Source organism: Schistocerca piceifrons, chromosome 2 (genome assembly GCF_021461385.2).
Source record: "Schistocerca piceifrons isolate TAMUIC-IGC-003096 chromosome 2, iqSchPice1.1, whole genome shotgun sequence".
In the NCBI taxonomy this organism is placed as follows: domain Eukaryota; kingdom Metazoa; phylum Arthropoda; class Insecta; order Orthoptera; family Acrididae; genus Schistocerca; species Schistocerca piceifrons.
The window spans coordinates 296,878,215-296,904,826 of NC_060139.1; the positions used below are offsets into that span (position 1 = coordinate 296,878,215).

At 48.4% G+C, this 26,612-nt stretch overlaps 10 non-coding genes across 10 annotated transcripts; 4 read left to right on the forward strand and 6 right to left on the reverse strand.

Moving 5' to 3' along the window:
• The first annotated feature begins 181 nt into the window (after positions 1 to 181).
• Positions 182 to 253, forward strand: Trnaa-ugc. The gene has a single exon. It is a non-coding gene; the product is annotated as a tRNA-Ala (tRNA).
• Positions 254 to 4,878: 4,625 nt separating this feature from the next.
• Positions 4,879 to 4,951, reverse strand: Trnam-cau. The gene has a single exon. It is a non-coding gene; the product is annotated as a tRNA-Met (tRNA).
• Positions 4,952 to 5,326: 375 nt separating this feature from the next.
• Trnag-gcc lies at positions 5,327 to 5,397 on the reverse strand. Its single transcript has one exon. It is a non-coding gene; the product is annotated as a tRNA-Gly (tRNA).
• A 340-nt stretch (positions 5,398 to 5,737) lies between these two features.
• On the forward strand, positions 5,738 to 5,809 carry Trnaa-ugc. The gene has a single exon. It is a non-coding gene; the product is annotated as a tRNA-Ala (tRNA).
• A 4,627-nt stretch (positions 5,810 to 10,436) lies between these two features.
• Trnam-cau lies at positions 10,437 to 10,509 on the reverse strand. Its single transcript has one exon. It is a non-coding gene; the product is annotated as a tRNA-Met (tRNA).
• Positions 10,510 to 10,884: 375 nt separating this feature from the next.
• On the reverse strand, positions 10,885 to 10,955 carry Trnag-gcc. Its single transcript has one exon. It is a non-coding gene; the product is annotated as a tRNA-Gly (tRNA).
• A 340-nt stretch (positions 10,956 to 11,295) lies between these two features.
• Positions 11,296 to 11,367, forward strand: Trnaa-ugc. Its single transcript has one exon. It is a non-coding gene; the product is annotated as a tRNA-Ala (tRNA).
• A 13,214-nt stretch (positions 11,368 to 24,581) lies between these two features.
• On the forward strand, positions 24,582 to 24,653 carry Trnag-ucc. Its single transcript has one exon. It is a non-coding gene; the product is annotated as a tRNA-Gly (tRNA).
• A 268-nt stretch (positions 24,654 to 24,921) lies between these two features.
• Positions 24,922 to 24,995, reverse strand: Trnai-aau. The gene has a single exon. It is a non-coding gene; the product is annotated as a tRNA-Ile (tRNA).
• Positions 24,996 to 25,569: 574 nt separating this feature from the next.
• Trnam-cau lies at positions 25,570 to 25,642 on the reverse strand. Its single transcript has one exon. It is a non-coding gene; the product is annotated as a tRNA-Met (tRNA).
• Positions 25,643 to 26,612: the final 970 nt, after the last annotated feature.

A 26,612-nucleotide genomic window follows, 5' to 3' on the forward strand; every position in this document is an offset into this window, starting at 1 on the left:
CTCTTGCGTCGCCGGCGCCGACTCTTGCCAAAGGGTGCGAAATGTGCATGGATACGCCGTGCGAATGCATCTGCATGTGCTCCCCTAGCCTACCTCGTAATGCGCCTAGGGCTACGATCACCTTCGGCCGCTGCCGACTGGCGGGAAGCCGACACAGCGCGGCGTGGGGGCGCCCGGTTGTGCGGTGGTGGTGTAAAGGTCAGCATAGTTGCCTTGCAAGCAGTTGATCCGGGTTCGATTCCCGGCCACCGCAGCAGGCTTTCAGCTTTGCGTATGAGTACTTTTGCCACGCGCCGTTAAATTAATGTTCTTTCTCCCTCTTACTCGCTGCAGACCAGCCTACAGTGTGTCTCGACTTGTCTCGACTTTGCTCAGCTGACGCGAGAGCTGACGCTCTCCAGTCGGCCTATATCAAAACGACAAGCACGAGAAACGACTGAGAGAGGCAGGGAGAGGCGAGGCGGTGGACACACAGCACGCCCCTTCATTTCACGGTGGCGTCTCCCTCACTGAATCGGTCTGCAGCTGCGAAAACAAAGGAGAAAGAAAAATAGGAAGCAAAATTGCCAACAGTACCCTGTGTTCCCATGCGGTCACCCGCCCAAGCACTGACAAGGGCCAAAGTTGTTACACGTCGGCAATCGGGCATTTTCTTTCATTTTCTGTTTGCCGTATGAGAACCAGCGTATTCAACATATTGTGACCATTGCCGAGCGAATGCTGCAGCGCTTCCCGACGAGTCGGGTTCGGATCCTCTGCCAACGTCCACGCAGGGCGATGATCTTTTGGTCATCACACTCGCCAGCTGAAATCGGCGCTGCCTTTTCGTAGTAGTAAAAGCCTACTGGCCCGTGGGGGGATCGAACCCACGACCTTCGCGTTATTAGCACGACGCTCTAACCAACTTTTTTTTTTTTTTTTTTTTATTTTTTTTTTATGCCTTATCCATTTTTTTTTCTTTTTGTATTTCTTTCACTGTGTTGACCCAGTGCAGCTCGGGGGAGGCGCATTGGGCAGGGTTCGAAACCCGAGGCCTGGCCATGACGTCTCCCCCTCCCTGCACTGAAGCGCAGTGGCACCAATACGTAGTAATTTCCCTTGGTTCAGAGTCTTATGATATTTATATGTGGACACGGGGCTTGTGATGCAGTGTCTATCCAAACAGGTAAAAGCTTGGCAGGAAAGCAAAATAAGTAAGAGCTAGCGAGAATGTCTTCCCTATCGTGAAGTGAGATCAGTATGCCCCTATACCGGTGCCATTAATGTAACTGGCGCAGGAGCGATCAATAGAAGTGGAAACTTAACCAATCCCCTGCTTTTCGAAGACAATACTAAGCATATTCGCAAAGTCCCTCTTAATATGTGGGAGAGATTGTTGCGTCCAGTACTCATGAAGCATGTAACCAATAAACGAAATAAAATCGGAAATACCATCACCATCAACCACTGCAAAAATGTAACGGCCAAGAAGCCACATAATGGTATTGTTCTTTGTCCCGGGATAAAAAACCGTGTCCGGCCAGCAGAGAATATCAGTTGTAAATGCCGATTCCGAGCTCCTGGTGAGTAACGCCAATTGTCGGCGCAGCCAGTACCACATGCGAAGACGGTCAGCGCAGGTAAATCGGTGTTGGAGTGTATCAACACAACCACACGTTTGACAAAGCGGAGAGACACTTAAACCTATGCGATGAAGTCGTTCGTTCGTAGGAATCAGCTGGTGAACTACCTTATACCATAGGGAGGCAACAGGTGCTGAATGAACGGGTAAGCTAATATTCGTCCATATGTGACGCCAATTAAAACGGGGATATTGCAAAACAATCGGGATGGAAGAAGAAGACCTGTGCCATTTGTCAAGCAGTGTTCGCATAGTAAAAACAGGACGACGTTGGAAGTGGAGATCCAGATAACTAATCTCAATGTAGAAGTCCCGAACATGCCGTAGCTTCGCATTTAGAGGCCCTACGTTAATAGGCGGTGACAAGCTCGCAGGACGAACGACATGGAATAATCGCGAAGTAACAGTCGGGGACTCAGAAAATAAAAGATGGAGGGTGCGCTTAACATAAAGGGCCGCAGCCTTGACACGGACATCGGTGAACGACAAGCCGCCCGCAAGACGCGGCTTCGTAAGAACATCACAACGTAATTTAAAAATGTGCCCCCGCCAAATATATCTGTTGATAAGCTGGACCATTTTTGCACCCTGCATTCTTGGAAGCGGAAACAACTGAGCAACGTAAAATACTTTACATAAAACATAAGTGTCTAATACACGCTTTTTTTGCAGTAGCGGTATCGAACGCCATGAGTGTTCGAATAAAACACCTTGAAGCTTGGAAATGGCTACTTGCCAATTTTTTGCAGCCATACGAAGAGGACACCGTTCAAGATAGATGCCTAAATGTGTATGGTGTTCAACAGCCGTAACCCACGGAACAACCACATTTTCAAAGCCCCGCAAATTCAGAAGTTTGCTTTTACGGGGGTTGAGACGAGAACCGGAGGCCGCAGAAAATTTATCTAGTTCCATTTTCAACTGCGGCACTTCGGCGGCGGAACGAAGCAAAACAACCAAATCATCAGCATAAGCTGTTGCTGTCAGGGTAACCCCAGAAATCGTAAGACCACGAAGTGTCGAGTTGAGACGAGAGAGGAGTGGTTGAAGGGAGAGAGCATAAAGGGTCATGGATAAAGGGCTACCTTGCGGGACGCCACGTTTAATATCAATGACCTTCGTTAGCTGGCCATTAATGTCAATCTTAGCAGAAATACCAGTCGTCATATTCTTAAGTACCAGCAGCGCCTTTTCATTAAAACCGAGTCGGCGCAGCAGAAGCTCTAAAAACGAATGGGACACACGATCAAAAGCCTTACTAAAATCAACAAATAAAAGCGCACAGGAAATATTGGTGACAGCGACAATCGACACGACATCACGATACCCCGCCAGAGGAGTCAATATGGAGCGCCCTGGAAAGCAGCTTTGACAAGGAGTTATCACAGGTGTAAGCAAGAGGGATAGACGTGCATTAACAGCCCTAGCAGCCGTCTTATAATCAAAATTTAAAAGGGTTAAAGGACGAAAGTCACTAGCTGTCTTCAAACCAGCAGATTTTGGTATCAGGACAACCGTACCTCTCTTGAAATCGGCTGGAATTGTGCCACCATTCAAGATTTCATTTACAATATCCGTAAAAACAGGCCCTATAATAGTCCAAAAACGAACAAAAAATTCCTTAGGAAGGCCATCCGGACCAGGAGATTTGTGAGATGGTGAACAAGCAATGAAAGCTGAAATTTCGTCTGCAGTAAAAGGAGCTAAAAATTCCACATTATGGTCCTCTGTTAAAACTGATGGGATAGCAGTTAAAATCTCGTCAACATCAAGCCGATCAGAATCAGCCACAGCATATAAGGTCTCATAGTAGCAGGTAAGTTCATGGGTTATTTGATTCTGTAAGGTAAGCCGGCAACCATCAGCTGCCATAAGGCCGTCAATCAATACACGTCGACGGTTCTTGTGGTGACGAAACAGGTGGTACATGGAAGTCATTTCATGTGCTAAGGTGGACGGCGGTTTAGATTTAATCTTCAATCCTTCCATCTGAAGCCGTTTAATACTAAGGAGCTTGGTTTTAATTTTCCGAATCTCAGAAAGGTGGGCACCTGTCATTCGAGAAGTATCATAAAGTTCGCGAAGCACCGAATAATAATACTCAAAAGTCAGTTTCAGATCTCGCGCTCTATTATAACTGTAGGACATTAAAGTGCGACGTAGTTTTGGCTTCGCACAGTGGATCCACCAGTGAAGCTTAGACGGATAGTATCGCAGAGAACGTAAACACATGTCCCACGCCGTCTGTATTAGAGGTTCGATGTCAGGGTCATCGAGCAAGGAGACATTTAATTTCCACAGCGGCCGATAAAGTTTAAGAGGCTGACGCTCCAAATTAATTATAACCGCAAGGGCACAATGATCCGTAAAACTGGCTGGAATAACATCTACATTTAAAACAGAAACACTAAGGGGATCAGAAATATACAATCGGTCCAGTCGACTACTTGACGTGGCAGTAAAAAATGTAAATTTAACTAAAGTGGGGTGTTTAACCTCCCACGCATCGCGTAGTCGTAGTTGACGTACAAGAGAATGTAGCTCGAAACAATAATTAAAATGAGGCGATTGGTCCTTAGCTTGTAATACACAATTAAAATCACCCCCAAATATCAAAGTCGCAGGATTTTTGCGTAAAAGATAAATCAGATCCTCTTTATAAAAACGAGACCGTTCCTGCCGTTTGCTGGAACCGACTGAGCTAACGGGCCTCGACGCGGACGGTTGCTCAGCCCTACGCTGGAAACACGTCGCATGAAGCCACACGCCACTTCTAGGGTCACCGTGTGTCTGCTTCGCCCGTCTATGTTCTGCTGGCGGTCACGAAACAGTAGCTGTACTGCGAGCAGGACGGGAAACGGCAGCACGCACTGCTGAAACTTGAGACGATTCGTGTGGAAAAAATTCCGTTCCGGTTCCGGCAATCGAGCCCGGGCCTCCGGGGTGATAGCCAGGCATCCTAGCCACTAGATCTCACCGGATTTGGGCGTCCGTTCGACGGATCGGATGGTCTCTCGCACCCTTCTCTCTTTGCGAACGTCATTGCGCATACTGGCTGGCAAGGCGCGCACCTCAAAAGTCTCAGAGCAATGCTTTTGGCTTCATGCTCTACTGGGAGAAGAGGAAAAGGAAAGCTGTCAGTATCAATAACAGGAAGTATAAATTTTCTCTCTGAAGCGTTGAAACGTTGTGGATAACAAACAAGAAATAAGTTCGAGCCCTAGCGACAGCACCACCGTGAGTCACAGAAAATTAAATGCCCCGGGTGAGGATCGAACTCACGACCTTAAAATTATGAGACTTACGCGCTGACTACTGCGCTACCGAGGCACGGGGCGGACCGTTGGTCCTGGGAACTGGGCAAGTAGCGTACCCATTGTTAGACGCAGAGATACACTACTTGGTGGATAACGTGTTCTGTTGCTACACGTGCATTGCCGGCCCAGTTGATTGTGGTGGTGCTGCAGCTTTTGCAACGATGGGCAGTACTCCCCGTCGTTCAAGTTCATTGCCTCGGAGGCACCTGGACACAGCAACTTGTGAGGCCAGGCCGACGCCAGTCCGCAGAACATGACGCGAGCGTCTGAGTGAGGAACCGCGCGTGCTGCGTTCTCGGTTCTTCTCAAGAGAATCCCGCTATACATTCTTGTGGATCGTGCATCTCAAGCGCGCAAGCCACACGGCACCGCGGGAAAAGCAAAACGATGCATCGGCCGGGAATCGAACCCGGGCCGCCCGCGTGGCAGGCGAGCATTCTACCACTGAACCACCGATGCTCAGACCAGTAGCAATCTTTCGCTGCTTCCCGAGCAGATGTCTCGAGATAACGTGGGACTGCCGTCAAGCGCCGTAGCATTCTGTCGAGAAAATGCTGCAGACGCTGAATCCTGCACTGTACTGCCTAAAAATGCCGCCAGAACGCCGTCCTCTGCGTCCTCTTGCGTCGCCGGCGCCGACTCTTGCCAAAGGGTGCGAAATGTGCATGGATACGCCGTGCGAATGCATCTGCATGTGCTCCCCTAGCCTACCTCGTAATGCGCCTAGGGCTACGATCACCTTCGGCCGCTGCCGACTGGCGGGAAGCCGACACAGCGCGGCGGGGGGGCGCCCGGTTGTGCGGTGGTGGTGTAAAGGTCAGCATAGTTGCCTTGCAAGCAGTTGATCCGGGTTCGATTCCCGGCCACCGCAGCAGGCTTTCAGCTTTGCGTATGAGTACTTTTGCCACGCGCCGTTAAATTAATGTTCTTTCTCCCTCTCACTCGCTGCAGACCAGCCTACAGTGTGTCTCGACTTGTCTCGACTTTGCTCAGCTGACGCGAGAGCTGACGCTCTCCAGTCGGCCTATATCAAAACGACAAGCACGAGAAACGACTGAGAGAGGCAGGGAGAGGCGAGGCGGTGGACACACAGCACGCCCCTTCATTTCACGGTGGCGTCTCCCTCACTGAATCGGTCTGCAGCTGCGAAAACAAAGGAGAAAGAAAAATAGGAAGCAAAATTGCCAACAGTACCCTGTGTTCCCATGCGGTCACCCGCCCAAGCACTGACAAGGGCCAAAGTTGTTACACGTCGGCAATCGGGCATTTTCTTTCATTTTCTGTTTGCCGTATGAGAACCAGCGTATTCAACATATTGTGACCATTGCCGAGCGAATGCTGCAGCGCTTCCCGACGAGTCGGGTTCGGATCCTCTGCCAACGTCCACGCAGGGCGATGATCTTTTGGTCATCACACTCGCCAGCTGAAATCGGCGCTGCCTTTTCGTAGTAGTAAAAGCCTACTGGCCCGTGGGGGGATCGAACCCACGACCTTCGCGTTATTAGCACGACGCTCTAACCAACTTTTTTTTTTTTTTTTTTTTTATTTTTTTTTTATGCCTTATCCATTTTTTTTTTCTTTTTGTATTTCTTTCACTGTGTTGACCCAGTGCAGCTCGGGGGAGGCGCATTGGGCAGGGTTCGAAACCCGAGGCCTGGCCATGACGTCTCCCCCTCCCTGCACTGAAGCGCAGTGGCACCAATACGTAGTAATTTCCCTTGGTTCAGAGTCTTATGATATTTATATGTGGACACGGGGCTTGTGATGCAGTGTCTATCCAAACAGGTAAAAGCTTGGCAGGAAAGCAAAATAAGTAAGAGCTAGCGAGAATGTCTTCCCTATCGTGAAGTGAGATCAGTATGCCCCTATACCGGTGCCATTAATGTAACTGGCGCAGGAGCGATCAATAGAAGTGGAAACTTAACCAATCCCCTGCTTTTCGAAGACAATACTAAGCATATTCGCAAAGTCCCTCTTAATATGTGGGAGAGATTGTTGCGTCCAGTACTCATGAAGCATGTAACCAATAAACGAAATAAAATCGGAAATACCATCACCATCAACCACTGCAAAAATGTAACGGCCAAGAAGCCACATAATGGTATTGTTCTTTGTCCCGGGATAAAAAACCGTGTCCGGCCAGCAGAGAATATCAGTTGTAAATGCCGATTCCGAGCTCCTGGTGAGTAACGCCAATTGTCGGCGCAGCCAGTACCACATGCGAAGACGGTCAGCGCAGGTAAATCGGTGTTGGAGTGTATCAACACAACCACACGTTTGACAAAGCGGAGAGACACTTAAACCTATGCGATGAAGTCGTTCGTTCGTAGGAATCAGCTGGTGAACTACCTTATACCATAGGGAGGCAACAGGTGCTGAATGAACGGGTAAGCTAATATTCGTCCATATGTGACGCCAATTAAAACGGGGATATTGCAAAACAATCGGGATGGAAGAAGAAGACCTGTGCCATTTGTCAAGCAGTGTTCGCATAGTAAAAACAGGACGACGTTGGAAGTGGAGATCCAGATAACTAATCTCAATGTAGAAGTCCCGAACATGCCGTAGCTTCGCATTTAGAGGCCCTACGTTAATAGGCGGTGACAAGCTCGCAGGACGAACGACATGGAATAATCGCGAAGTAACAGTCGGGGACTCAGAAAATAAAAGATGGAGGGTGCGCTTAACATAAAGGGCCGCAGCCTTGACACGGACATCGGTGAACGACAAGCCGCCCGCAAGACGCGGCTTCGTAAGAACATCACAACGTAATTTAAAAATGTGCCCCCGCCAAATATATCTGTTGATAAGCTGGACCATTTTTGCACCCTGCATTCTTGGAAGCGGAAACAACTGAGCAACGTAAAATACTTTACATAAAACATAAGTGTCTAATACACGCTTTTTTTGCAGTAGCGGTATCGAACGCCATGAGTGTTCGAATAAAACACCTTGAAGCTTGGAAATGGCTACTTGCCAATTTTTTGCAGCCATACGAAGAGGACACCGTTCAAGATAGATGCCTAAATGTGTATGGTGTTCAACAGCCGTAACCCACGGAACAACCACATTTTCAAAGCCCCGCAAATTCAGAAGTTTGCTTTTACGGGGGTTGAGACGAGAACCGGAGGCCGCAGAAAATTTATCTAGTTCCATTTTCAACTGCGGCACTTCGGCGGCGGAACGAAGCAAAACAACCAAATCATCAGCATAAGCTGTTGCTGTCAGGGTAACCCCAGAAATCGTAAGACCACGAAGTGTCGAGTTGAGACGAGAGAGGAGTGGTTGAAGGGAGAGAGCATAAAGGGTCATGGATAAAGGGCTACCTTGCGGGACGCCACGTTTAATATCAATGACCTTCGTTAGCTGGCCATTAATGTCAATCTTAGCAGAAATACCAGTCGTCATATTCTTAAGTACCAGCAGCGCCTTTTCATTAAAACCGAGTCGGCGCAGCAGAAGCTCTAAAAACGAATGGGACACACGATCAAAAGCCTTACTAAAATCAACAAATAAAAGCGCACAGGAAATATTGGTGACAGCGACAATCGACACGACATCACGATACCCCGCCAGAGGAGTCAATATGGAGCGCCCTGGAAAGCAGCTTTGACAAGGAGTTATCACAGGTGTAAGCAAGAGGGATAGACGTGCATTAACAGCCCTAGCAGCCGTCTTATAATCAAAATTTAAAAGGGTTAAAGGACGAAAGTCACTAGCTGTCTTCAAACCAGCAGATTTTGGTATCAGGACAACCGTACCTCTCTTGAAATCGGCTGGAATTGTGCCACCATTCAAGATTTCATTTACAATATCCGTAAAAACAGGCCCTATAATAGTCCAAAAACGAACAAAAAATTCCTTAGGAAGGCCATCCGGACCAGGAGATTTGTGAGATGGTGAACAAGCAATGAAAGCTGAAATTTCGTCTGCAGTAAAAGGAGCTAAAAATTCCACATTATGGTCCTCTGTTAAAACTGATGGGATAGCAGTTAAAATCTCGTCAACATCAAGCCGATCAGAATCAGCCACAGCATATAAGGTCTCATAGTAGCAGGTAAGTTCATGGGTTATTTGATTCTGTAAGGTAAGCCGGCAACCATCAGCTGCCATAAGGCCGTCAATAAATACACGTCGACGGTTCTTGTGGTGACGAAACAGGTGGTACATGGAAGTCATTTCATGTGCTAAGGTGGACGGCGGTTTAGATTTAATCTTCAATCCTTCCATCTGAAGCCGTTTAATACTAAGGAGCTTGGCTTTAATTTTCCGAATCTCAGAAAGGTGGGCACCTGTCATTCGAGAAGTATCATAAAGTTCGCGAAGCACCGAATAATAATACTCAAAAGTCAGTTTCAGATCTCGCGCTCTATTATAACTGTAGGACATTAAAGTGCGACGTAGTTTTGGCTTCGCACAGTGGATCCACCAGTGAAGCTTAGACGGATAGTATCGCAGAGAACGTAAACACATGTCCCACGCCGTCTGTATTAGAGGTTCGATGTCAGGGTCATCGAGCAAGGAGACATTTAATTTCCACAGCGGCCGATAAAGTTTAAGAGGCTGACGCTCCAAATTAATTATAACCGCAAGGGCACAATGATCCGTAAAACTGGCTGGAATAACATCTACATTTAAAACAGAAACACTAAGGGGATCAGAAATATACAATCGGTCCAGTCGACTACTTGACGTGGCAGTAAAAAATGTAAATTTAACTAAAGTGGGGTGTTTAACCTCCCACGCATCGCGTAGTCGTAGTTGACGTACAAGAGAATGTAGCTCGAAACAATAATTAAAATGAGGCGATTGGTCCTTAGCTTGTAATACACAATTAAAATCACCCCCAAATATCAAAGTCGCAGGATTTTTGCGTAAAAGATAAATCAGATCCTCTTTATAAAAACGAGACCGTTCCTGCCGTTTGCTGGAACCGACTGAGCTAACGGGCCTCGACGCGGACGGTTGCTCAGCCCTACGCTGGAAACACGTCGCATGAAGCCACACGCCACTTCTAGGGTCACCGTGTGTCTGCTTCGCCCGTCTATGTTCTGCTGGCGGTCACGAAACAGTAGCTGTACTGCGAGCAGGACGGGAAACGGCAGCACGCACTGCTGAAACTTGAGACGATTCGTGTGGAAAAAATTCCGTTCCGGTTCCGGCAATCGAGCCCGGGCCTCCGGGGTGATAGCCAGGCATCCTAGCCACTAGATCTCACCGGATTTGGGCGTCCGTTCGACGGATCGGATGGTCTCTCGCACCCTTCTCTCTTTGCGAACGTCATTGCGCATACTGGCTGGCAAGGCGCGCACCTCAAAAGTCTCAGAGCAATGCTTTTGGCTTCATGCTCTACTGGGAGAAGAGGAAAAGGAAAGCTGTCAGTATCAATAACAGGAAGTATAAATTTTCTCTCTGAAGCGTTGAAACGTTGTGGATAACAAACAAGAAATAAGTTCGAGCCCTAGCGACAGCACCACCGTGAGTCACAGAAAATTAAATGCCCCGGGTGAGGATCGAACTCACGACCTTAAAATTATGAGACTTACGCGCTGACTACTGCGCTACCGAGGCACGGGGCGGACCGTTGGTCCTGGGAACTGGGCAAGTAGCGTACCCATTGTTAGACGCAGAGATACACTACTTGGTGGATAACGTGTTCTGTTGCTACACGTGCATTGCCGGCCCAGTTGATTGTGGTGGTGCTGCAGCTTTTGCAACGATGGGCAGTACTCCCCGTCGTTCAAGTTCATTGCCTCGGAGGCACCTGGACACAGCAACTTGTGAGGCCAGGCCGACGCCAGTCCGCAGAACATGACGCGAGCGTCTGAGTGAGGAACCGCGCGTGCTGCGTTCTCGGTTCTTCTCAAGGGAATCCCGCTATACATTCTTGTGGATCGTGCATCTCAAGCGCGCAAGCCACACGGCACCGCGGGAAAAGCAAAACGATGCATCGGCCGGGAATCGAACCCGGGCCGCCCGCGTGGCAGGCGAGCATTCTACCACTGAACCACCGATGCTCAGACCAGTAGCAATCTTTCGCTGCTTCCCGAGCAGATGTCTCGAGATAACGTGGGACTGCCGTCAAGCGCCGTAGCATTCTGTCGAGAAAATGCTGCAGACGCTGAATCCTGCACTGTACTGCCTAAAAATGCCGCCAGAACGCCGTCCTCTGCGTCCTCTTGCGTCGCCGGCGCCGACTCTTGCCAAAGGGTGCGAAATGTGCATGGATACGCCGTGCGAATGCATCTGCATGTGCTCCCCTAGCCTACCTCGTAATGCGCCTAGGGCTACGATCACCTTCGGCCGCTGCCGACTGGCGGGAAGCCGACACAGCGCGGCGTGGGGGCGCCCGGTTGTGCGGTGGTGGTGTAAAGGTCAGCATATTTGCCTTGCAAGCAGTTGATCCGGGTTCGATTCCCGGCCACCGCAGCAGGCTTTCAGCTTTGCGTATGAGTACTTTTGCCACCCGCCGTTAAATTAATGTTCTTTCTCCCTCTTACTCGCTGCAGACCAGCCTACAGTGTGTCTCGACTTGTCTCGACTTTGCTCAGCTGACGCGAGAGCTGACGCTCTCCAGTCGGCCTATATCAAAACGACAAGCACGAGAAACGACTGAGAGAGGCAGGGAGAGGCGAGGCGGTGGACACACAGCACGCCCCTTCATTTCACGGTGGCGTCTCCCTCACTGAATCGGTCTGCAGCTGCGAAAACAAAGGAGAAAGAAAAATAGGAAGCAAAATTGCCAACAGTACCCTGTGTTCCCATGCGGTCACCCGCCCAAGCACTGACAAGGGCCAAAGTTGTTACACGTCGGCAATCGGGCATTTTCTTTCATTTTCTCTTTGCCGTATGAGAACCAGCGTATTCAACATATTGTGACCATTGCCGAGCGAATGCTGCAGCGCTTCCCGACGAGTCGGGTTCGGATCCTCTGCCAACGTCCACGCAGGGCGATGATCTTTTGGTCATCACACTCGCCAGCTGAAATCGGCGCTGCCTTTTCGTAGTAGTAAAAGCCTACTGGCCCGTGGGGGGATCGAACCCACGACCTTCGCGTTATTAGCATGACGCTCTAACCAACTTTTTTTCTTTCAATTAGCTATTACAAGCTGAGCAAATGAATTTCCTTTAAAATAGGTTTAAAACATAGGGAGGTTCTGACCGAGGGGGCATGCTGTGGAGCCCCTATCCTACTGAGATTAGAAAAACAGTCCTCTGGGCCGGATTTGAACCAGCGACCTATGGATAACTGTGAATCCTCCACTACAGTCCACCACTCTACCAATTTTTTCTTTACGCTCGCCAAGTGTTGCCTTCTCGGCCCGGCTTCTCCGCCTTTAAGAATGAATGTAACTTGATGATGTGGAAACGCGCTTCTTCTGATCGACGAAAGAAGTATGCCCCTTCTGTTGCCTTTGTTTGCAACATGGCTTGAATAAAAATAAATGTAAATTCCATTGAGAAGGCAGTCTCATAATTGTTGGGGAAATGTAACTGCATCTGTAAATTTCGTTCTCCCTGCGTGGAAAAACGGAAAGAAGCAAACTCATTATTGCTGATAAGTATAATTTCCTTTTTCAGAAGGTAATGAAGTAAAATAGGCTTCTTCTGCTTGATTTTACACTTAATTAACATAAATGTGTCTTCTTGTGAAGAGAAAAGGAAAGAAAAACAGAAACTAAATAAATGGCGTATACCAGTTTCATCACTGTGTTTCTCCGAAACCAAAGTAATAGATACACATAGGCTTAATTGGTCTATACTGATGATCTTCTCTGACTACTTTCTGTTGGAAATCCTCCTCCTGCTACGTGTAGAACAAACTTTAACCTAAAATCGTTCGTCTAATATACGAAATGCTTGAATGTGCAATGTAAATTACGCATTTCTAATGGTTACAGGATTGTTTTAGTTAAAAAGTTTGCGTAATTTTCTTTGTATTTTTTAGTACACATCAACTTGTGGTGCTCAGTTGTAAGGTATACCCAGAAGTCCACCTATTGCTTGATTCTTTTGTTAGGACGTAATGCATCGTTTGGCCTTTCAACCAGTTAATTGCATTTCGTTTTGTTTTAGGGTAAGGTATACCGTCAGGGTTTAAAAATTCAGCAGTCGTAACGGCATTGGGCGTAGTTCTGCTGACGCTCGCTATCTTTTGTCTTATGTAGAGCCATATTTCTTTTACCCTGTCACACAGCAATCTATGCTCTTCGGTATCTGGTATTTTACATAATGGACACAGCGGTGACTCGGCCAATCGAATAGAGTGAAGTTTAGAGTTCGTCGTAATTTTTCTGTTTACAGCAAAGTACCAGGTCGATTTGACATACGTTGGCAAGTTCCGGCAGTGAATATTTTCCCATATTGTTTCCCAGTTATAACAAGGATACTTTTGTTCTACGTCGTTTCTGGGTTTGTCTTTCATCAAGTTATTATAAAGTTCTTTTACTTTCATGATGTCTTTTCCAGGAATCCTTGCGTGTATATAGCTGTATTCTACGAAAAAGTATTTCAAGTGGTATAGTCCGATGGTTATGTGTTGGACATTTATAGGTGCACTGACGTCAGCAGGAGCTATTTCGTTTAACAAATGTGCAGCAAGGGTACCACTTGGCTCTTTCCATTGTTTGTATGTGGTAGCAAGGTATAAGGCTTGCGCTTTTTTGCTGACATCGGCAAGATTTAACCCACCACATTTCGTAGGGAGCATCAGAATGTCATATTTGACTTTGAAAATACGTCCGCGGCTCACAAAGTGTCCTAGTGCAGATGCGATGCTTTTCAACAAAGTCGCAGGTGGTGGCAGAACTTGTGCTACATAATTAACTTTGGAGGTGATGTATACATATGCCACTGTTACTTTTTGAAGTTCATCGAGTTTCCTAATACTATGTGCTTGTACAGAGGCGCGTATGCTGTTAAGTAATTTTCGATAATTCGCAGCAATAGTGTGCTTGATATTTCTTTTAAAATCTATGCCGAGACATTTCATGGTTACAAGCTCGCGTAACAGATCCTGCGTTTGCGTCCCAATTCCACGGCCGATGTTGAAAATCCCCGACTTTGTTCTATTAAGTTTTGCACCAGATGCCTGTTCATATTTTGTTACTATTCGTAGTGCGCTCTGTACTTCAGCGCCATTCACGACTAGGAAGCCAACATCATCAGCGTATGCCTTGCACACGATCTTTTCTCCATGTATTTGTAGTCCTTGTAGATGTTTCATAAGGGAGGCAAGCAGGGGCGCGATGGCGATGGCGAAGAGTGCCATTAACATTGGACACCCTTGCCTAATGGAGCTGGTGACGTCATTCGGGCGGCTAATGTGTCCATTGATGACAAATCTGGCTGAGTTGTTTGTTACTGTATTTCTTACTACCGCAATGAATAGAGGTGGGAAGCCCATTGCGCCCATGGTGCGAAGGAGAAAACTATGATTAACTCTGTCGAAGGCTTTGTCAAAGTCGAGTGAGATGAGTGCACATTTTGCTTTGCAGACGTCGGCCGTTGAGATTAGGTCCCTGTAATCACAGAGGGTCTGGAGAATTCTTCTGTCTTTGCCCACACTTGTTTGATAAGGGCCAGTGACGCTGGTCATTGTGGTTTTCAGCCTGCGAGCGAGGATGCGGCCAAAGATTTTGTAATCGCTGTTTAAAAGCGTAATTGGCCTCAGAGCGCTTACAGATTTCGTATTGGTAGTTTTTGGCACTAGCACTACGAGTCCCTCACGAAATTCCTTCGGGATGTCATACTCAGGGTTTAGCAGTTCGTTGCAGATGAGAGTAAACTTGCCTTTTACGAGGCCACTGAATCTGCGATAAAATTCTGCCGGAATTCCATCTGCCCCTGGAGCCTTATTTTTCGTGCTTCCATATATAGCTTCTTCGACGTCTTCTTCAGTCACTTCCGAGATGAGAGTTTGTGCTTCCGCGTGGCATACTTTGCCCTGGAGGTTAATCATTAACTCGTCTTGAAGCTGTTCGTCAACCGACTGACTAGACATTAAGGATTCAAAATGCTGTACGATTGCCTCTTTAATCTCTCTTTGCTTCGTCAGCTTCCTTCCATCATCAGTTGTTATTTCAGATAATATCTTGCGAGCCGCCCCTTTGCTTTCACGAATGACATGATAAATGGAAGTGACCTCGTGCTGGGCTATGTTCTGGGCACGCGACCTTATTTGGTAGCCTTCCAGTTGTTTACGCCGTAGTGCTAAGATTTTTGCTTTAATTTTGTTAATTCTTTCGTAGTTGTCCACAACTGTTGCATCGCACTTGTACAAATCCCTTAGACACTGAAAGTAAAATTCTATAGTTGATTTGTACCAAAAGTTTTTGTCTTTGGAGTAGTTTATGAAAAACCTCCGTATTTTAGGTTTGGCATGTTTCAGCCACCAGACAGTGCCAGAGTTGTACGAGCTAAATTTGCTTTCACACTCTTTCCATACCTTGTGAAATGCCTCCTGACAAGCATGGGCTTCCAGATGTGACACATTGAGCTTCCATGTGCCTCGACCTCTGAATGTCCCTTGTTTTATCAGATTGATTGTGCATATGTAAGCAGCATGATCTGAAAAAACGGTAGGCCATACTTCGGACTGCCAAATGAGGTGTTTCAAATTGTGCGTTACATATATCCTGCCGAGACGGCTCGCCGAGTGACTTGTGGCGTGGGTGAAGCCAGGGGCTGCACCGTACATATGTTCCCATGAGTCTATTAGTCTTAAGTCATTAACTATACGTTCCAGTTCAGTACACTTGTTAAAATTGGGAGTTTGGTCTTTGGCATGAAAAACACAATTAAAATATCCTCCTAGGATAAGGTGATCATATCGAGTTCCAAATAGTGGAACAATTTCTTCTTTAAAGAACTCCGTTCTTCGGTGCCTGTTACTGGATCCTGAAGGGGCATACACGTTAATGAGCCTTATGTTGTTTATTGTGGCCGCTATGCCTTTACTGTTTGGTAGTTTTACTACATCTTGGACTACTATGCCCTCCTTTGTGAGCAGAGCCGTGCCCATTTCCGCTCCATGCCCTGGGTTTGTAATGGCGTTGAAGCCAGGTACGTTACCAAGCTCAATGTCTGTCACTTCTTGTAAAAGGATAATGTCACTGGCAGAAGCATATATAAAATCTTTTAAGTTCTGTAGTTTAAAGGAACTGTGATTCTTGTTAAGGTTTACTGTCGCGATTTTGTATGCTTGTATGTCAGACATTCTTCGTTCTACTTGATCTAACTTTAAAAAACATTCTTCTGTTTTGTCTCGCAAACGTCAGCTTTAAAACGCATCTTAATAATATTCACCGGTAGCAAATGTTTCAGCGGTGTGTCCTTGTTCGTTAGAATGTTCGTTCGCGGAGACGTCGTCGTTGAAGAAATCAGCCACCTGTGGGGCTAGCTTACAGTCTGTCTGAGTTTCTGAAACTTCTGTCATTTCAGCGTCGGCATTGTTATGGTCGCTTTCGTCTGCCCAGCTGGTTGAGGTTGTCGTCGTGGGTGGGACGAGTGAAGCTTCATGAGAGTGACTCGTTTCTTGAGGGTCGTTGGATGCTTTCTTTGTTGGCTTTCCTTGGACGTCTCGTTTTTCCAGCGCAGAAGGGGAACGCTCCACAGAAACTGGTGTCGCTTTCGTGTTGCTACAGATCTGTTGGCGTAAGGTACTACCTATTTCCTCCGCTTTTTGTCAGAGTGTGGGAGCTGTCTCCTCTGCACCTTTGTGCGCCAGCCGGCGTTTCTTATTTTTCTTCGGAGAATTGCCTCTCGACGGACTTTCTTCAGTATCCACGTTAGTGTCGCTTTCCTGCAAGGTGTGTCGGTCTTCAGCTTCCGGCGGATCTGCTGCCTTTACAATTGCAGGTGCCTGTGTCGGTGGAACTTCAACTGTTTCCGTAAATTGGCGGGACTCTTGCAGGTCGTCAGCTATGACGGCACTGACGTCCATTGGAATTTCAGTGTTTGGAGAATTTGTATTTGCACACGATTCAGGGGCTGAGGAGACAGTCGGCCGTTCGCGTGCCACGGCGGCGTAGGTTCCTGGCAGGGTTGTCATCGCCGGTGGCCTGGCGGCCTCGCCGGCCGGCAGCTGTGCAACGCGCCGCTGTATACATTCTGCGCGAACGTGCCCAGGCTTGTTACAGGCGGCACAGGTTCGCGGTTGGTCGTCATAAATTACAATCCCTCTATATCCGCAGACATTGATGTACGACGGGATGTGCTTTTGTAACTCTACACGAAGCTGACGTACGCCATTTAGTACTGGGAATTTATGCGCGCTTGACCATTTCTCGGCAAAGTTGCTGAGCACTTTCCCGAAGGGTGAAATTACAGCATTAATTTGGTCTGTTGTAATCTCAAAAGGTAACTCGAAGATTCGAATTGTGCGAATGCCAAAACCAGCATGTGCAACGGTGACTTCACCAACGTTTCCATCTGAGTGCTTAAATTTCATGACACCACCGGAAGACTCAACTATTTTCTCGCACAACTCGGAACTACGCATTTTAACAAACACGACACAAGTTACAATCGACAGGTGGATCCCAATTACATCATTAAAGGAGAGCTTCACATCTTCTTCTAACCAATTTTCTACTTCAAACGACTTGGGTCTGGCATATCGTGGATCAAAGGTAAGTTTCAACGTATCTTTTCGACTTGGTTGAGCCATCACTGCATGCTACTCATTACTTCTCGAAGCGTTCTATAAAAGGAGTTTTAAGCCGCAGCAAGCGCAAGACTTACCACGCGGAAGCACAGACGGCGCAGCGCACACCACACTACGTCCTACCTCCACGCCGTCCGCCGGCGAACTACGATCCAACTGAGCTAACGGGCCTCGACGCAGACGGTTGCTCAGCCCTACGCTAGAAACACGTGGCATGAAGCCACACGCCACTTCTAGGATCACCGTGTGTCTGCTTCGCTCGTCTATGTTCTGCTGGCGGTCACGAAACAGTAGCTGTACTGCGAGCAGGACGGGAAACGGCAGCACGCACAGCTGAAACTTGAGACGATTCGTGTGGAAAAAATTCCGTTCCGGTACCGGGAATCGAGCCCGGGCCTTCGGGGTGAAAGCCAGGCATCCTAGCCACTAGATCTCACCGGATTTGGGCGTCCGGGTGAGGATCGAACTCACGACCTTAAAATTATGAGACTTACGCGCTGACTACTGCGCTACCGAGGCACGGGGCGGACCGTTGGTCCTGGGAACTGGGCAAGTAGCGTACCCATTGTTAGACGCAGAGATACACTACTTGGTGGATAACGTGTTCTGTTGCTACACGTGCATTGCCGGCCCAGTTGATTGTGGTGGTGCTGCAGCTTTTGCAACGATGGGCAGTACTCCCCGTCGTTCAAGTTCATTGCCTCGGAGGCACCTGGACACAGCAACTTGTGAGGCCAGGCCGACGCCAGTCCGCAGAACATGACGCGAGCGTCCGAGTGGGGAACCGCGCGTGCTGCGTTCTCGGTTCTTCTCAAGGGAATCCCGCTATACATTCTTGTGGATCGTGCATCTCAAGCGCGCAAGCCACACGGCACCGCGGGAAAAGCAAAACGATGCATCGGCCGGGAATCGAACCCGGGCCGCCCGCGTGGCAGGCGAGCATTCTACCACTTTTTTCTTTTTTTTTTTAATTTTTAATTTTTAATGTTTTTATTTGTTTTTTAATTTTTTTAATTTTAGAGCCTCCCAACTCCCCTCATAGCCCTCCTTGCTCCCACCAATAACGCCTTCTTCGGCGAGCTTCAACGCTAAATTTGCTGGGCTGTCGAACTTCGTTGAACACAGGATGAATTTAAAACAGAATCATCTTCTTCTCAGATGGGATGTAGTCATCTTCCACAGAAAAATGAAGAACGAAAAGTAATGGTATCACGGAATTCATGGACGGTCTTCTGTCTTCCGCTGGTTCAACTCTTCTGCTCGTATTTGAACCAAAACCATTCCGCGTAAATGAAAATGCTTCTCCCTCTTGACGAGCGGCAGTCTCTTTGATGTAGCAGAGATTTGTTTAAAAACAGGCGTCAACGCTGCACAACTTCACAACTGAAAGTTTACGTCGATGTGCGCATCACACTAACGAAAGAGAAATCACCTAAAATAATAAAATGAAATCGCGACAGTTCAGGAACTTAAAAGAAGAGACTGGAAAAACACTTGCGTATCCATTAATGTTCCACACAAACAGACCGCATCTTCCAAAATACCCACGAAGTCTTGTAAACGAAATAAAATTCCTCAAAATTAAAAGGACACTCCTCTCCTTAAAAACTAGAATGGCCCGTAGTGAGTTTGTGGCACAGTCCACCAACCATAACACAAATAAAACAAGTAAAAGTAAGAAAAAAAGAAATTAAAAGTGGAACGCGTCAGCTCAGTGAAAATCAGTTCAAGGTGTTGTCCGCAGTTCCATTTCATAGCCGTAATCCAAGGCCGCCTTCAAAAAATTCGCAAACAGTTCGGGAAGTTGAACGCAATCCTTCAGTTTCATATACTGGGCCCACAAATAATCCAGGTAGATCACAGTATCAGTGACGGCCATATCTATAAGGGCATAAATCGTATGCCCTAAGATCCAGACAGTGGCAATATTCTTCGTCCACGGGAAAACTTTGAAGTTAGGCACTATCACACGACGAACAGTCACGAGGTGAGGAGGCGTTCTATTAATGTGGGCGACCATTCGTTGACACAGCCGCCATACCGTCGACACCGATGCACATTCAAAACGATGTTCCCTTGTGTCCACATCACCACATCTTCCACAGTTGGTAGAGGGAAGGAGTTAAATGTCTGCAAGCCGCTGGTTCGTCGCTAGGGTGTTGTTGACGATCTTAAACCAGAGTGCACTCACGTCCGACGGCAGCACCGGGTTGTTGATGTTTGCCTACACGTTCATCCATTCCACTGTGGGGTTCCGGAGCACCAGTTTATGACGCGGAGGTTGTCCAGTCAGGGCAACGTAGAGACCGCGGGCGGTCCTGTGTCTGTCGGTAGCCGTTGACAAAGCGTAGATCCTCGTTAAAAAGTACTCCCGTATGTAGGACATTTTGTACGGGATGGCCGCGAGAGAGACGGGCGCCGCTTCAGAGTGTGGGCGGTAGAGCTCCAGGAGTGCCGCGGTGCTTCCTGCCGGGTTGTCGGTCTGCAGGGTGGCTGTCCGGTGGACGAGCAGCGCGCCGCACTTGCGTGGAACGTCGGTGAAACCGAGGCCGCCCAGCTGTCAGTCGATGACACAGGTCGAAGCCTTGACTTTAAAAATTTCGTGCCGCCACAGTAGCCAGTAGACTGCCTGCGAAATCGCCCTCCAGATCGGCTTCGGAACGCTAAGCAGTTGGGCGATGTACCACGCATTTGATAAGATGAATGTGTTAATGACACCCACACGTTGATGTGAGTTGAGTCAGCGACCCGAGTGGCTGCGACATAAGGCCTTCACAGTGCAGAGAATTCGCCTCCAGTTTAAAACTTGCATTTTTTGTGGGCACGATACACTGTCGAGTCCTAAAATTTTGTGGGTGCGCACAACACGGAACCAGTCCTGCTCAGCATGCAGTCCCCGCCGACCCCGTGGTACCAACACAGTTTTCCGCGTATTCAGAACGGCACCAGAGGCACGTTCGTATAATATGAGGACATCGCGAACTCTGTCCAAGTCGTGTGCCCGCCCCATGAAAAGCCCCACGTCGTCAGCATAGACAGCACATTTGAGAGAGACGTGACCGACCTGGGCACGTTCAATGATTCGACCGACTGCGCGAATAAACGGGTCGAGCGCAATGACAAATAGGAGCATTGATAAAGATTCCGTAAAGCATCGAGAAAGTGGCCGCCGAACCCCAGTTTTGTCATGACGGACAGAAGATAATCGTGCCCGATACGGTCCAATGCATTGGCAAAGTCGACGGAGAGAATGCCAGCGGACAGGTCATTAATTGCCGCGTACGCGACCACGTCTCGATATGAAGCCGCAGCGTGAAAAATGCTACGACGTTTCACACCACACGACTGGAAGGGACTGATGATCTTGTCCATGACCACACTGAGTTTCGTTGCGAGGCATCGTGCCGCCAGTTTATAATCTTCATTTAAAAGTGTGATGGGGCGTAACGCCTCAACACGGCATGCTGTCGGTGTCTTCGGAATTAATACGATACACAGTTCAAGGAACTGCGAAGGGACAGCAGCACCACGAACAATTTCATTTATCGTGATCGTCAATGTCTGACCGAAAATATCCCAATAATCCAGGTAAAATTCTATGGGAAGACCATCTGGACCTGGAGACTTCCCCCGACGACACGAACGCAACACGTCTTTCACATCGTCCTGTGACAATATCTCAGCCAGTGACCGTCGGTCAGAGTCGGAGATGACAGTATCCACTTCATCTAACAGAACGGAAAGTGCTACGTCGTCGGCAGCTGTCCGTCCGAACAATCTCTTAAAGTGGTCGGAGACGTGGGGAACGATCTCATGCTTGGCCGTGAGACACGCACCAGTGTCCGTGATGAGGGCGGCAATGCTTTTCCTCCGCGCCAACCGTTTCTCGCGTGCCAAGTGGTAAAGCGTTGGCACTTCGTCAATGGTCTCACACTGCGGTCGGCTCCTGATCAGAACACCTTGTGCCTTGTGGAGGTGATGCTGGAGTATCTTGCTTTTAATTCTATTCAAACGTGCGCGTAAGTTTTGATCTGGCGCCACGGGCGCATCAAGCGCATCTTGGAGGCACTGCTAATAAAAGGCAATGGTGCGCCTCTCCCAAAACGACGCCTCCCTTGCATACCGCATCGCAACACTGCGCAACTGCGGTTTGGCTAAGTCGACCCACCATTGTAAGACCGAGGCATAACTTCCCCGTTTTCCAGAACAAAGCTGCCACACGTTCTGAATCTCGCAACGTAAACCGGCGTCAGAGAGATGACGGGTATTGAGTTTCCAAACACGGGAAGGTGGCGCCTGCCTATTTGCCAGTAATTGCACGTCACAGACAACACCGCAGTGATCGCTAAAAGCGACGGGATGTACCGCAACCCTATGAAGATAGGTTTGAAGCGGCCGCGACACATAAATGCGATCAATTCTGCTGGCACCGTCCGCATAAAAATGTGTGTATTGCGTCGTGGCAGGATGAAAATGACGCCAAACATCGATCAAATCATTGGTCATAATGAGTTGAGAAAGTTCCGGTCACATTGTAGCCGTTGGAAATTGATCGGCTGCGGCAGTAACACAGTTAAAGTCATCGCCGACTACTATATTGCGGGTCGACGCAAAGAACGGAACCACATCTTGATTAAAAAAAAACAGACCGAGGACGTTTGTGATCAGTGCCACTCGGCGCATATATATTAATAAATGTGACATCCTGGATCGTACATGTAAGTAGGCGTCCATTCAGTAAAAATTGAACGTCAGTTGGTTGCAATACACTTTTATAAAGGACAGCGGTGCCACATGTACCTTCAACATTAATGTTATACATGACATTGTAGCCAGGGGCCTTACGGAATCGCTTAACAGTGACTTCTTGGAGCAGTGCAACGTCACAGCCTCCCAAAGTTAAAAGATCAATAAAACATGGTATTTTGTGCGCAGCTATGATGCAATTTACGTTGAGTGATAAAACTGAGAAAATCTTTAGATATTGACGAGCGGCGGCTATTTAAAACACAGACACTCAAGTAGTAGCAAGAAAAATGAAAAGCGGAAGCTGCAGATGCTGCGCCTTAAGTACACCGATAGAACTGTCAAGAAGCGCTGCAATGCAATACGTAACTCGTGGACAATACTGCGCAGAAAATAACTTTCATCGTGCAGGAACAGCGTAACATAGCATCTCAGGGAAACGGGGCACGAATGGCAGCAGGTCCGCCTAAAAAGCCGCTAATGGGATCCAGGGTCGTCCTCCTCCTGCTTCCACCAGGGCGTCTCCGTTGGTCGGTCGGTCGGTTGGGCGCGACCACCAGCGGTGTCTGTGTACGTGGCCTCGGCCGCCTGTGTTGTTGCTGTACCGGCGGCCGACGTCGCCGAATGCTTGCGTGTGCGCTGCGGTAGCTGCTCGCTGCTTTGTTCGCTTTTGCGCTTCGCAGCATTCGCACCCTATTCGGGTGCCGTGTTTAAGAAAACCTTGAGATGTGCTGTTTGTTCCCTTATACGCTCCTGGCGCCCAGAACAGTCAGAAGGAGGGGGGCACGATGTCTGAACTTCACTCTCACTGCCACTCTCTGAGACAGGGGTGCACGGTAAATCATCTGACTGCTGACTCCTAGTACCCTTATTTTTATTTTTCTTTGTACGCCCTTTCCTCAGGGCCAGGGGAACCTCTTCAGGCGGAGGAGGTGGTGGTAAGGAGGTGTCCATCTCTTCCGAAAGAGCAACTGGTGTATTATCCAAAACATCCGGGATCTCATTAGCAACTGAATCCGACTCTACTGCAGCCGGGGACAAAATGGGAGCGGCCTCCATCCGGTCCCGTGGTGCGTCGACAGTAACATTCACCTCACTTGGTACGTCCTCAGCACGAATGGGGTCGGCAGGTCGGGGTTGTGATACTGTGCCCGCTACTACTTCACTCATTAGTGGCACAAAGTGGCCGCCAGTAGCCACAGCGTCACTACGTGGGAGTTGCACGGGTCGTCTACGGGAACAATCAACACGTAAATGCTCAGTTGAATGACATATTGAGCATGTGGGGGGCTGGCCGATATAAGTCACTTGAGCCCTACAGCCCGCAATCATAACGTAAGATGGAATATGTTTCATTAAGTCAATGCGGACACTACGTACGCCACAATTAACCTGGTATCGGTACGCACTAGACCACTTCTCGTTAACTACCGACAAGATCACGCCGTACTGAGTTAGAGCACGTGCAATCAAATCATTTCCACATTCAGGAGGCACATTAAATACTCGAACCGTCCTAACACCATAACCTAAGGGCACAATTTGCACATCACTGACTGTGCCATTGACATGCCTAAATTTACGCACTCCGCCAAATTTCTCAATAAATTTTTCACAGATGTCGCCGGAAAAGAACTTCAAGAATAGCGAATATTGCACGAAATCCAATTGAAACGTGTCTACTAGATCTTCCGGGATTTCCAAATCTTCCAATATAAATTCGTAGATTTAAAAAGCGGTGGGCCGCAGAGCACTCCTATCAAACGCAAACTGTGCGGTGTTTGCCCTATTAACTGTCGACATGGTACTCACTTTGATTGAACTTGAACACGTGGACCTCGTAACACTCGCTGAGCGCCGCCCCGCGATGTAAACAGTCCGACGATCGCAGCGGAGCTCCGTGCGACGTGCTGCCTGGTGCTTTCCGAGCAGACGTCTGAAGGGAAAGTGGGACTGCCGTCCAGTGCCGTCGCATCCTCCAGAGAGAACGTTGCAGCGCTGAATTCTGCACTGCACTGCTTAAAAATGAAGCTCCAAAGCGTTCTCCCGAGTACTCTTGCGGCGCCGGCGACGACTGTTGCCAAAGCTGGCCAAATGTGCGTGGAGACGTTGTCCGAATGCGCCTGGATGTACTGGCCCGCCTCGAAATGCGCCTGCCGGGTACGATCACCTTCTGCCGCTGCCGACAGGCGGGAAGCCGACACAGCGCGGCGTGGGGGCGCCTGGTTCTGCGGTGGTAGTGTAATGGTCAGCATAGTTGCCTTCCAAGCAGTTGATCCGGGTTCGATTCCCGGCCACCGCACCGGGCCGTTATTTTGGCGTATGAATATGTCTGCGGCGCGCCCTTCAACTGAAGTTTTTTCCCGATCGCACCGCGCAGACCAGCCTGTAGCGTGTCCCTGTGTCTCGACTTAGCGAGAGCTGACACTCTCCAGTCGGCCTATATCAAAACGACGGGCATGAGAAACGACTGAGAGAGGTAAGGAAAAGCGAGCCGATGGTCACACAACACGCTCCATCATTTCACGTTGGCCGCGCTGTCCTGCCTTTTCGTAGCAGTAAAAGCCTACTGGCCCGTGGGGGGATCGTACCCACGACCTTCGCGTTATTAGCACGACGCTCTAACCAACTGAGCTAACGGGCCTCGACACACGCGCTTGCTCAGCCTTACCCTGGAAGTGCGTGGCATAATGCTATCCACCATTTCTAGGGTCATCGTGTGCCTGTTTCTGTCTACAATGTTCTGCTGACGGTCACGAAACTGTACCTATATTACGAGCAGCATGTGAAACGGCAGCTCGGACAGCTGAAACTTGTCACGACTCGTGTGGAATAAATTCCGTTCCGGTACGGGGATTCGAACCCGGGCTTCCAGGGCAACAGACAGGTATCCTAACCACTAGACCACACCGTAGGTGAGCATGCGTTGTACGGTTTAGAACGTCTCTTGTCGCATTTCGTGTCGAATCCGGCGTCGGCGATCTTCTTTGTTTGCGAGCATCTTTGCGAATACTGGCTGGCAAGGCGCACACCTCAAACGTCTCAGAGCATTGATTTTGGCCTCATGCTTTACTGCAGGAAGACGAAAAGCAAAGCTGTAAGCAGCAATTACAGAGCGTAAACATTTTCACGCTGAGGCGTTGAAACGTTGTGGATAACAAACAACAAATACGTTAGTTACGTAGCAACAGCACTGCCGTCAGTTACAGGAAATTACATGCCCCAGGTAAGGATCGAACTCATGACCTTAAGATTATGAGACTTACGCGCTGCCTACTGCGCTACTGAGGCACAGACTAAGCGATGCTCTGGAAACGTGGTAAGTGTCACAGAGAAAAATCACATGTAGAACCAGTGTACTTCCTGGATAACGTGTGCTGTTGCTACACGTGCATTCCCGGCACAGTAGACTGAAGTGTAGCTGCAGCTTTTACAACGAACGTTAGCCTGTTTGTCGTTAAAGTTCATTGGCTTGGAGGCACTTGGACACGGCAACTCGTGAGTACAGGCCGACGCTCCTCTGTAGAAGAGCACTCGAACCGCCAAGTGAGGAGTCGTACGTGCTGCATGTTTGGTTCTTCTCACAGCGAATCCCGCTATTCGCTCTTGTACTTGCGCGTATGATGCTAGTTGCTTGTGCAGCCTAAAACAAAACAAAACAAATTCTTGTAGCTTATGCAACGAGAGCGCGAAAGACACGCGCACCATTATCGCAAGAAAAACAAAACTGATGCATCGGCCGGGAATCGAACCCCTACCGCCCGCGTGGCAGGCGAGCAATCTACCACTTCTTTAAAAAAAATTTTCTGCCTCCCAACTCCCCTTATAGCCCTCCTTGCTCTCAGCAATAACGCCTTCCTCGGCGAGCTTCATCGCTATCATATCTGTCGTGATAGGCGCTCGTCGCTGACGGCTTCTCTCTTGGATCATGGTGTGAAAATCAATAAATAAGTGAAAATTCTTACACAAAATCAAATCCTGTGTCCATCCATGGAATGCATAATAAAAGACACTGTACCTCTTCAAACGATAAAAATGTCATAATAAATTATCCATCCGAAAAGAAGTCACAGGCGACTAGTAACTAAAATTCTTAGGAAAGTTCTTCTTTAAAAACACAATAACGTCCATGTCCATTCTTGGAGAACAAGATGCGCGTGGAGAAGACAAACTAAAAACTGATGTCCATAGGAAGAAGGTAGTAAAAGGAAAGTTAAATCATATTGTCACTTCCATGTGAGAAACCAAATGCATCACCGCT